The sequence below is a fragment of the Rhinatrema bivittatum genome, chromosome 2 (genome assembly GCF_901001135.1).
Source record: "Rhinatrema bivittatum chromosome 2, aRhiBiv1.1, whole genome shotgun sequence".
NCBI classification, from domain to species: domain Eukaryota; kingdom Metazoa; phylum Chordata; class Amphibia; order Gymnophiona; family Rhinatrematidae; genus Rhinatrema; species Rhinatrema bivittatum.
Window position 1 is genome coordinate 482,468,225 of NC_042616.1, and position 11,781 is coordinate 482,480,005.

At 43.2% G+C, this 11,781-nt stretch overlaps 1 long non-coding RNA gene across 1 annotated transcript in view; it reads right to left on the reverse strand.

The window, feature by feature from the left end:
- Positions 1 to 3,544, reverse strand: part of LOC115085017 — a 45,716-nt gene extending 42,172 nt beyond the window's left edge. The window contains exon 1 of the long non-coding RNA XR_003854692.1: positions 3,120 to 3,544. This is a non-coding gene — a long non-coding RNA (uncharacterized LOC115085017). The remainder of the gene's footprint in view (positions 1 to 3,119) is intronic.
- Positions 3,545 to 11,781: the final 8,237 nt, after the last annotated feature.

An 11,781-nucleotide genomic window follows, 5' to 3' on the forward strand; every position in this document is an offset into this window, starting at 1 on the left:
ACCTATGTCCTGCCGGCCCCAGCACCCAAAGGCTCCAGCCATGGGGAACAAGGGCTGGTATAGGTGAAGCTCCAGTGGCCTCTATCATACAGGCCATCCCACCTGTCGATGGTGGGGACCCGTAGATCCCTACCTACGGGGTTGCGTCAACCCCACCTCAGCCCAAGGGTCCATCTCCGACGCATCAGATTGCAAAGGCCATGGACTCAGTGGAGCCGCATGCCCTCTAGGCCATAACTGACCTGGTATCTATGGTACAAGAACAGCAGCAATTATTGGAGTCACTAGCTGCTTCCATTGGATGCCTTCATACCTGGCTTAACGATCATCCTAACAATTCTGTTTCTACCTCGGCTCCTCCTCATTCACAGCCACCTCCATCCACGCCTTGTTGGCACTTCCAGCACCCCCACACTTCAATGGTGACTCTAGACTCTGTAGAGGGTTTATAAACCAATGTTACATGCAATTTGCTCTACAGCCCTCAGTCTTCCAGGACGAGTTGACTAAAGTCACCTTTATTCTTTCCCGCCTTGAAGGGAAGGCGCTGGCCTGGGCTTCTCCCCTGTGGGAATGCTCGGATGCTTTGCTGAAAGAACTGGCTCAATTTGTGGCTATATTCAGATGAACTTTTGATGATCCTGGGTGACATGCCGTGGCAAGCACCAGCTTACTACATCTTTGACAAAGTCAAAGAAGTCTCTTTGATTATACCATCAAGTTTCAGACTTTGGCTACTAAGCTCGCTTGGCAGGAAGACTGCCTCCGAGCTATCTACCTGGATGGACTCTCCCCACAGCTGGAAGTTGAGCTGGCTGCACGGGAGCTCCCTTCCTCCTTGGAGGACCTTATAGACCTGGCAGACCGAATCGACCATTGTCTTCAAGATCGTCACCAGGAGAGTTGGATGCCCAAGAAACCTACGTGGATTTTCTCCCATTCACCACCCATTTCCAACCCTGCCTTTGGCAGTGATACCAGCGTGGTCAAGACAGAAGAGCCTATGCAGCTGGGTCGTAGGCATCTGCCATTGGAAGAGCACCTCCGGCAGAGACAAACCGGTATGTGTCTGTATTGCGGAGCACCCGCAATACACAACACATACAGACATCTACAGACTTGCCCCATCCATCCAGGAAACTCCTTGGCCCGAGTTCAGTAGGGGTCCTGAACTTGGGTGTGACTTCTCCGGCCCCTCAGTTATCTGTACCAGTTACTCTGATCTGGGATTCTCGATCCTTCCCAGTTCTTGCTCTGGTAGGGAGATGGGAAAACCCTGGGGTGGGTTTGCAATTTTGACATTTTTCGAGTGCTGGTAATATTTTTCTTTAATTTTGTTTTAAAGATGTCACCGGCCCAGGCCCCTTCTCCACCCCAGCACATTTTTGTTTATTTTTCTTTCATTTTGTTTTTTTTTTTTAATTTAATAGACCTAGGTGATAAAAAAAAAAAAAAGAGAGAGATGTTTTGTGTTTTCGGTATTTTATATGACATTCTAGCAGTTAGGATAGGCCAAAGTAAGTTTTAAAGGCTATTGCAGTGATCCCTATTTGGGAAAATGTTTTTGTTTTGTTTTTGCCTAAGAAATTTTAGACAATGTTTAAAAACTGGAGAAAGGTTTTAATGTATTTTTCCTATTTCTCTTGTGAATATGTAATTTTTCAAATGTGTGAAGATCCCACCCATGAGAAGTGATCAGAGATGCACGCCTGCTACACTGTTATGGCTCAGATTTACAATAGCCTCAAACAGAAGTAAATATATTTGACTTTGAAGGTGGCCAGAAGCAAATAAAAGGTGTGCATGTAAATGAGTGAATCGGCCCTGGGGGCATAACAGGGGTCTTAAATGGAGTGCTGTGTTGGCTCCTCCTCTTACATGCTCCAAATATCTTTCTTTAGGCCATACTGAATATCTTTAATAATCTGCTTTAAATCAGGCACTAATTGACTTTTTCTCACAGTTTGCCTTTCGTTGCCTCAAAAGATTTGGCTGAATCCAGCCCTGCTATAAGTGAACTTATGAAAATCATTTCATTTTTACTACAAGGACCTGGATTTGAATAGGGGATGACAGCTTTTCAGTTGTGCTGCAATACTTTTTTCTTTTTTTAAATGTCACCAAAAGGAATTAATTTCTTGAATCTCAGAGAACGAGCAAGAACTACAGAAGACAAACACCGATGAGCAGCAGCTTCCACCCGAGATTTGTGGATTATGATTTTGCTTGGACATTGCAAGTATATACAGCATATTTAAGGTTAAGTGGTCTGAAAGGTATCAGATTTTTAGTCCTTTATCATACAAATATGCTGAATCACAGCAGAGTCATGAGAACACCACAGTACTACCCACAAATTCTATTTTACCAAATATCTACCCAGTAGCAGAACTTCAGAGCAAAATTATAACACATGTACATGCCTGCCTCATCTATACTATCTGATCTCTATTATATCTTATTTGGGCATATAAATAATTTCTGCTTTTAGGGGGTCATTTTATAACAGGATGTTATACCTCCTCCCCAAGTGACACCAGTTTTCAGAGTGAATTCATGCGCTTCAATTTGCTTTGAAATTATCCCAGAAAAACTTCCCGCTCACAGTTACACCTGCTGTATTTTGCATGGAATGTTTTCTGAGAAATTTCGACGCATGTTTTGAAAATTGAAAAACATGCCTGGAAATGCAAACGCCATCCAGACTCTGTCCCCGGAACACCTCCAATATGTGCTTAAAATTATGTACGTACAGGGTGTATGTGCATTCTTTTACCTGCATATCGGTTGGACACATTTCTGCAGTTAAAGCACTGTTTTACTTGCAGAAGTCCCTTTGCAAATTATTCTCCTCCTGTTTTAACATTTTACTAATTTTCATTAACATTGTATTATTTGTTAACCCAGTAAAAGAAGGAGGGCAATAAACAGAAAGAATAGTACTCTGGCACGGATCCTTGTTATTATTACAGAGCACACATGCACAAATGTTTAACTTTACAAAAATCACCTGCAAAACAATCCCCCCCCCCTCAAAAAAAAAATCTACCTAACAGTTTTCATTTTGCTCTGTGTTGATGCAGTCTACATGAAACCTATGCTTGCTTTCAAATAATTACCTTATTTACATTGTCATCATGCTGATAATGAAAAGCAAAAACAGTACCAGATACATTTTTCCTGGTTTTTAACTTTTCTGAAATCGATTGTAAAACAACAAATAAACAAAACAAACAAAAAAAAAATCATCAAGGCTGAGGGACTCTGTGCTGCGTTTCCTTCCCTTTTCAAAGGCTTTTTTTTTTCTTCCTAAATCTTGCAGTGTTTTTTGAAACTGAAACGCTGCACTGCTGAGAAAGTGCCATGAAAATATAACCCGCTGCGTTCCATGAGAACAAATAAGCAAGGCCACCCAAATTTTCAATTAGAGCTAGTGCCGAATGCAGGAAATAGCTCGAGATCCGTCAAAGGCTGCCTTAGGCTGGGTCGTGGATACGGAACAGTGACAGGAAGGTTGGAGGCAGAAACACAGGCTCAGTGTGAAGATGGCTCTCGTCCAAGGAAAACTGCATTCTGGTAGCTTAATGCTGATTTCCTGAAACATCCAGGCTGGGTATTAGAGGCTGGAATTCACATTCTGTCAAGGGCAAAGACTGAGCCTCATGCTTCGCTTCTCTGCTGGTGAAACAACACTAGAAAGTTCAAGCTGCATTGCATGCTTCGCGTTTTAAGCTTTATTAAGCACGCAAAGCACAAACTGTGCACATTTCTTTCGGCCACCTGAACAAGCACAGCCTGTTGAGCTTGGGAGATATCTGCAAACTTGATGCATTTTAGCGTGTTGGGCTTCATAGGAGTTCCCATCTGGGTAGAGCTGGCAGTTTGGATGGGGTTCCTTCATGTGTATCGTTCTGCCAAATGTATAAGGTCTGGTTTACCACAATCTCAAAAGCAGCGTTTAGAAAACCCATGGCTGAGCATGCCGACATCATTAATGTTAACTTCGTTCTGTTTGAAGATTTACATAATTAGAGAAGGTTAGGACCCAGACAAATCTCAAATTTCTTGAGTTTTCATTCGTGGTCTGGTTACATTTTATTTTGTATAAAGTTGCCAATGATCACTTTCTTTGCATATGCTAAATAACCATGTAAAGGACTCATGATTGGCTTTCCCTTATGTCATCCAGAATTTATCCAGAATTTTATCAGCCTTTGGTTTGCAAACTCCACATTTGCTAGGGAAGGACTATGCTATAGGTGGCATTAATTCTGATGGGGCTCTGTTGTCCATTTCTCATAGGTATTCAGAGAAAACCCATATTGACAATGTTCATCAGAAACACAGCAATACAGATTAGTTTATCTGAAATCTTAACATAAATGCTAGGCCATACATGGGGGCTGCTGTAATAAAGTGTGCTGAAGCTGCTGCAGGTTTGTGCGTGTGTTTTCCTGTGCAAAGCCCTATACGGGAATATAATAAGAGTTTTGTGGGCTGGAAAAAAGCACATATGAATGTGCTTACAGACCTGCGTTTTTTTCTGTGTGAAAGCATGCTAATGGCATGCAAAGGAGGCAATTACCTAAACGTGGGCAATGCAGGGAGTCACGCTAATGCTAGTGCAGGTTTTTTTAATGCATATTTTTTTTACCACCATGGTCAGGGCACGAGTTAAATGACAGCGCTGACTCGGGGGCCATTTTAATTCATTGTTTGCATTAGTGTGGTTGTGTGTCCGTGCAGCTCTGGTGTGATTTTATATGATGGAGATTTCTGATTGTGTCCAGCTGTTCCTGATGCTGAGGTATATCCTGCGGGTTCGCCAATGGATGACAGCAGCAGAAGGTTTGGCAAATGACAGAGGTCGTGGCAGGAGAGAGAGGATCCAGAGGGAGCAGGCAGAGAGGAGGGATCATGAGGAACAGGCTATTCCGGCTGGAAAAGGCACAGAAGGGTATGGAAGGAGTGGACATTTCGTCTCAGGACTATGCTTTTGGGATGCCTGAGTCGGATGCCGTTAGGACCTACAGACTGAGCTCCAGGGCAATCATGGGCCTGTATAAAGAGCTCAGGGAAGGCATTGATCCCCTCACAGAACATGGACATGCCATCCCAGACCTAGTGAAGCTGCTCGGAGCCCTTCAGTTTCTGGCCACCAGTTCTTTCCAGAACACAGTGGCTGTGGTGGCTGGCACGAAGAGGGTCAAGCAGTACAACTAATGCCCACAGCAGTTTCGGGAGCGGCAACAAATGAAGAGAGCATTTTTCGGCATAGCCGGGGTGCCAAATGTGATGGGAGCTATATCGACTGTACCCATGTGGCTCTCACTCCTCCTCATGGAAGAGAGATGGCATACTGGATTCGAAAGCATTACCACTCCCTCAATGTGCAAGTGGTGTGTAACGCTAAACCAGAGGATTCTCAGCGTGGTGGCAGAATTCCCTGGGATCAGCCCATGATTCTTTCATCCTGGTGCAGTCAGCACTGGCATAGCAGTTCACTGAAGGGAAAATTGGTGAAGGCTGGTTGCTGGGTAAGTGTGGAAAAAAAAAGCTGGTACAAGTACTTAGAATAAGTTTCAATCAGCTCTGTGGGAGACAGGGTGTGCACAAACATAATTTAAAAAGTAAGTGTGATGGGGTGGGAATCTAAGGCATAGCAGTAAGTGCTTTCTTGTACATTGATGCCAAAATGCTTATTTATCTGTGATCTCACATTTTTTATTAATTAGTAATACCTTTTTTTTTAAAATGTGTGTTTTGGAGTAAAAAGGGGTATATAACATTCAACATTTTACGTTAACTGTTTTTGGATAGCAGATTACTCAGCAGTTCACAATTTTTCTATGTGGACGGGGTTAGTGAAGGGGAGAGGATAACAGTTTTGTACCTTTTTTTTTTTTCAAATTGGTTTTAAAGGGTTGCCCTCATTGGTACCACCATGTTTTTGAGGGTGGATAAGGTAGACAGCCAGGAAATTAGTCCAATATTTCATGTAGTGCCTTATGTAATATTTATTTATCTATGCTTTTTCTCCTTTTCTTTTTTAACTAACCCGTTTTTCTTTTTCTCAACTTTTTAGACTCGTTAATAAATTAAATTATAAATGTTCATTGTATCAGACAACGGAAGTATATTTCCTGCTTCTACAGTTTTATGTAAACCGGTTTGATTTACATTTTATGTAAGAATATCGGTATATAAAAAAAAAAAAAAATCAAAATAAATGTATCTGATTTTTTATTGGATAGTACGGCCTTTAAAGGATATGGAGGTTGGTGAATTAGAGAACAAACTGTAAAGAATGGGCCACATTTTGCTGGCACACATGAATCAGATAATTAATGGCAGCATTGTACATGCTATCTTGCACATGGCTGTCACTAAGTCTATTAATATGCAGCGCATGTTAGTAAACAGGACAGTATAGTAATTTTTATTGTACATAGGAGTCTCATTTGTAATTTAAAAAATGTTACAGATGTCAGTTTAAAAGAATCTAGTTCATTTTATGCAAAATATATTTTTTTTCTACAGGTGATGCTGGCTATGCGTGCAAATCATGGCTGCTAACACGACTTGCGGTTCCTAGGATGGCTGCTGAATTGAGTTACCAAGAGGCACATGTGAGGACACAAAGCATCATAGAGAGATCATTTGGTCTCCTCAAGAGTTGTTTCCACTGCCTGGATCACTCAGGAGGGGCACTACAGTACTCTCCTGAGAAGGTAGTTGACATTGTGGTAGCCTGCTACATGCTTCACAACCTTGCTCTGCAGCATGGTCTTCCACAGGGCATTAATCCTGACCTGGAGGGAGAGCTGGATGTGAGCTCATCAGATTCTGTAGAGAACACAGCCAGGGGAAATGAGGTCAGGAGGCATATCATACAAGATTGTTTTGCAGACCAACAATAAGGACTGTGCCTTAACCTCTTCTTCGGCTGGTTATTTGTCCTTGTACATACTTGTTATTATTGTTAATGTTTATTTCTTCACAAAATACTTATTTTAAATGTTTTCTATCTCTTTTGGATACTGTTCTTGGTATGCATGGTCTTTGGGAATTGACAACCTAGTATCCAGTAGTGATGTGAATTCGTTTTCCCAAATTAGGCAATTTCAAAGAAATTTTGGAAAAATCCATTTTTTGTATTAGTGCGCACTAACTCCTGTTAGCATGTGCTAACTTTGCCCCTGTTAGTGCACACTATCAGGAGTTAACGTGCACTATCATGAGTCAGCATGCACTAACTCCCGATACTGCACACTAACATGAAAATCGGGGCCCCCCGAAAAAAACCCAAACCATGGGAAATATGAAATTTCCTGCAGGGGTCCCTGAAATGAAGCCCAAGATGATAGGGCTTAATGAGGCACATCTCTAATATCCAGTGTCCACTGGCTTACAGAGTTGGGCAGGCAACATACAAAGCATATCTCTGCTAAGTTCAACAGCCATGTTGCAGTTTATTTATCACCTCATTGGGTATTCTAATTTCAGGGAGAGGGATGGGTGGAGGTAAAAGTTGGAAGAGGGTTAATAGTGGGGGAGGGAAGGATAAAGTGTTAGGAGAAACCCATGCTTATGATGGGAAGGGGAGGAGAGAGAGTAAGGGGGTTTTGGACTTTTGGGATGGGAAAGTGAGGATGGGAAAGGGTGATGGGAGGGGGTGGGTGGATGTAACGCTTGGAAGGGGGTTAGTAGTGCGGGAGGGCAAGATAAGGTAGGAGAAACCCATGCTTATGAGGGGAGGGGAGGGGGAGGAGAGAGAGTAGTGGGGTTGATGGACTTTGGGTAGGGGAGAAGGAGGATGGGAAAGGGTGGTAGAAGAGGGGTAGATGGAAGTAACAATTGGAAGGGGGTTAGTAATGGGGGAAGGGAAGCATAAGGTATTAGGAGAAACCCATGCTTGGGAGGTGAGCGGTGGAGATAGAGTGGTAGGGTTGATGAACTTTTGGGAGGGCAGAAGGAGGATGGGAAAGGATGGTGGGAGAGGGGTGGGTAAACATACCACTTGGAAGGGGGTTAGGAGGGGAGGATATGATTTTAGGAGAAACCCATGCTTGTGAGGGGAGGGGAGGGAGGGGTCAGAGAGTAGTGGGATTGATGGACTTTTGGAAGGGGAGAGGGAGGATGAGAAAGGGTGGTAAGAGAGGGGTGGGTCAATGTAACACTTGGAAAGGGGTTAGTAATGGGGGAGGATGAGGATAAGGTGTTAGGAGAAACCTACTTTTCTAGGTGCCTTTGTGTGTGCCCGAGTGTTGTGATTCGTGCCCAGCTGAGTGCCAATCTTGGCACATGCAGCCAGATTCCTGCTTAGCTAGCACCTTTCTGGGTGCCCAGTGCAAAGATGAGGGCCTATCTCAGCACCTGATTGGCCAGATTCCTGCTTAGCTAGGTGGCTTTCTGGGGGCCTGAGCACCCAGATTCGTGCCCAGCTGAGTGCCTGTATCGGCACCTGAGCAGTCAGATTCCTGCATAGCTAGGTGCCATGCTGGGCATCCAAGTGTCCTGATTCATGCCCAGCTAAGTGCCTATCTCAGTGTTCAAGCAGCCAGCTTAGCTAGGCACCTTTCTAGGCACCACTGGTATGCATGTAGATCCGTATTCACCTAAGCACATATGAAGCGCATATGCGTGCTAATACTAACTTCTGCAAGGATGGAACTTCCTGTTTTTCTTGGGTATGTCACCACAATGCCTCCACCATCCACGCCAGCCCAATTTTACCACGAGGGACGTCTCCCTTTTAGCATCCCTAGTGGTAGCCAATGAAGCTAATTTATATAGGCATGCTGGTGAGAGGCGCAACATGAGGAGGATGTCCAGAGCCTGGGAGGAACTGAAGATTGAGTTTGATAGAGGAGTCTCCTACCCATGTGGAATAAGTAGTACCTGGGTTAGGGGTTACAGGGGCTTTTCTGGGTATTTAATGCCTGGGGTGGGATCTCTAGGAGTTGGAAGTTGGAATGTTGTGCATGGTGTAGGTACTTAATGCCTTGAGTGAGGCTCTACGGGCCGGTATTTGAATTATGCTGCATGGGGTTGGGAGTTGGAATGTTATGGATGGAGTGGATCATTAGATTCAATTGTGAACTTTATGCAAAAAGCCATAGTTTTATTTATATTCAATTATTCATGCATAAATTGAAAAGCGGTGTTAGATATAGGTTTGTGTATTTTCATCTTATAAATTGAGGACCTTAAGAAAAAGGCCAGATGGCTGCAGCTGAAGAAAAGGAGATGGCTGGAGCGGATGTGGGCCAGGACTGGTGGTAAGTTTTGTCTCTAGCCATGTAGGCCATACATTGTTTGTATAGATACCCTCATTTAGCTTAACCGCCTCAACATAATCACTGTAAAAGTTCTCCCTGCCATCTATTCCAAATATTCATGCTTATTTTGAATTATCATTCTCTTTATAACCAGTTAGCTATATAGCATGTTATGTTACTTGTTCAACTTATCACGGTTTACATTATTTACTTTCACTTTGTTATTTGTTCTCTGTAAAGCCTGTTGCAGTTTTAGTTATCTGTGAACCGAGATGATGTTCCCAACGTATCCCGGTATATAAAAACACTTAAATAAATAAATAAAATAAATCCTGTTTCTAGCAGAATTCACACATTGGCCCACTCCTGACAAAATTTCTCATTCACATAAACCCTGGCCTATCTTATAAAACCTCTTCTTCACATGTTACTTTTTACATGCCATATCCAACACATACATCGAATCTCATGGCCCTAGATGCCTTGCTATGTAGACCACCAACCCACGCTTCAGACTCTGTCGAGTGCAAAACACTACCCAATGCACATGCAATTCAACATCAAACTATAGCCCTTTTATTTTGTTTATCTGAAAGTCGAAGGTATTGTCTATGGGTTAGGTTCTTTGGACCTATTGGCTTTTCCCTTTCCCTACATCTCAGCTGGTAAAGCTATGCTGCCCTTAAACAGAGGATGCAAATGACATGACACCATATATTTTTGCTCTCTTCACAGATGGCAACATCCCATTACTGGATGAAGAGGAAGAAGATGAGCCGGTTTCTCAGCAGCAATTTGCACGAGCGTCCAGATGTTGGGGGAGGAGATGATGGCGAATCGGGCAGCCCTTGGGAGTTTTGCTGAGGCTGCCATGTACCTAGTTGAGGTCCAGAAGGATCACACCAGACTTCTGTTGGCCTTAGCTAGGTGCATGGGCCTGTTTCCGTCTCATCAACACCCTTAAATCTGTTGCCTCTGCCCTCCCTCGTGCAAATTGCATGTCCTGGACCATTTTTTTTTCCATGTAAATAGTTTCTCTCCTTAGACAATCCCACCCCTTCCCTTTTTAAAAAAAATTGTAAATAGTTAAAATATTTTATAAAAATTATATCTCAGTTTTCTAAAAAAATTTTCATTCAAACGGTGAATGTGTTCTTTATTTTGTTAGGCTTCAGCAATTAAATAGGATGTTAGGAAGGGGAGACAGTAGAAGGTGGGTTAGTTTTAGGAGTTTTATAATAGTGAACCATTTAGAAAGGGGAAGGGGGGGTGCTGTGATGAACACAATTCCCTTATGACTAGGAGGGGGGGATGGGTTGGAATAATAAAAAAAGTGGGGAGGGACTAGGGGAGAGACTGTAGTGGGGAGGAGGAAAGGGGGTTTGGAAGAGAGATTACCTAGTGAGAATAGGGGATATGAGGATCCAGTCTTGCATGGGATGGGGGGAGTGAGGGGGAAGGTGGTTTGGGAGAGGGAGTACCTTAGGTGAATAGAAATTGATGGACAAAACCTTTAAATAAAACAAGGTGAATTCTGTGCAAATGGTTTATTTAACATTAACGTAAAATGACGAAGGTCGAGTAGCATGGGATCTATTTAATGTTTGGATACTTGTAACCTGAACTGGCGGCTTGTGAAAACAGGATGCTGGGTTTGATGGACCCTTGGTCTGACCCTGCATGGCAACTTCCTAGGTTCTTACATTCTTATGAGGATGGCAAGGTCTCTGCGAACAGATGAGATTTGCAATAAGAAGTGTTGGTACCAAAAGAAAGTAAAGGAGCCAAAATTGCCTTCTGCATGTATAATAGTGATGAGCAGTGACAACGATGTCTACCTGAAAAGAGGTTAATAAACAAATGAAAACATTTAAAACTTGTCATGAGCAAGTTTTGCAAAAGAGAAGAGGAAGTGGGGAATGGTAGTGAGGGGGAAGGGGGGGAGTCAAAAGAAGGGGGTGGATGGGACAGTGAGTAACTAGAAAAGGGAGGGGTGGAGGGGTGAGGTTACTACTGCTCACATACAGCAATGATGAGCGAAGACAGGCCAAGCAAAGGCAGAGCCAGGGAGGGAGAGAAGTCTGCGAAGAGACAAGGCTTGCAGGCATGAGATCCGCCAGCACCAGAAGGAAGTTCAGAAGCTGTTTTCCCCTCTCCGCATACAGCATGGCTGACCAATGAAGTTTATTATAACCTGCATCAGAGAAAAAAAATGAGAAAGAGAAACATTATTAGCTAAAACCTTCTTCATAACACACCTCCAGCTCTAGGAACCCAAGAAGTGATGATACCACTGAATTTTTAAAGTCATGCTACTCATGTTTTTAGAAGAGATGAGCAACAGAGAAGAGGTAACCAAGTATACGAAGATTCAGGAGGATGGAGGCACCTGCGAGGAGATGAGAGTTCTGTGTGAGAGAAGCATTCACACCGGTTAGAGGTGCACTAGCTCAATGTCCATATCCGCAGTGATGAGTGAAGATAGGCCAGGCAGAGCCAG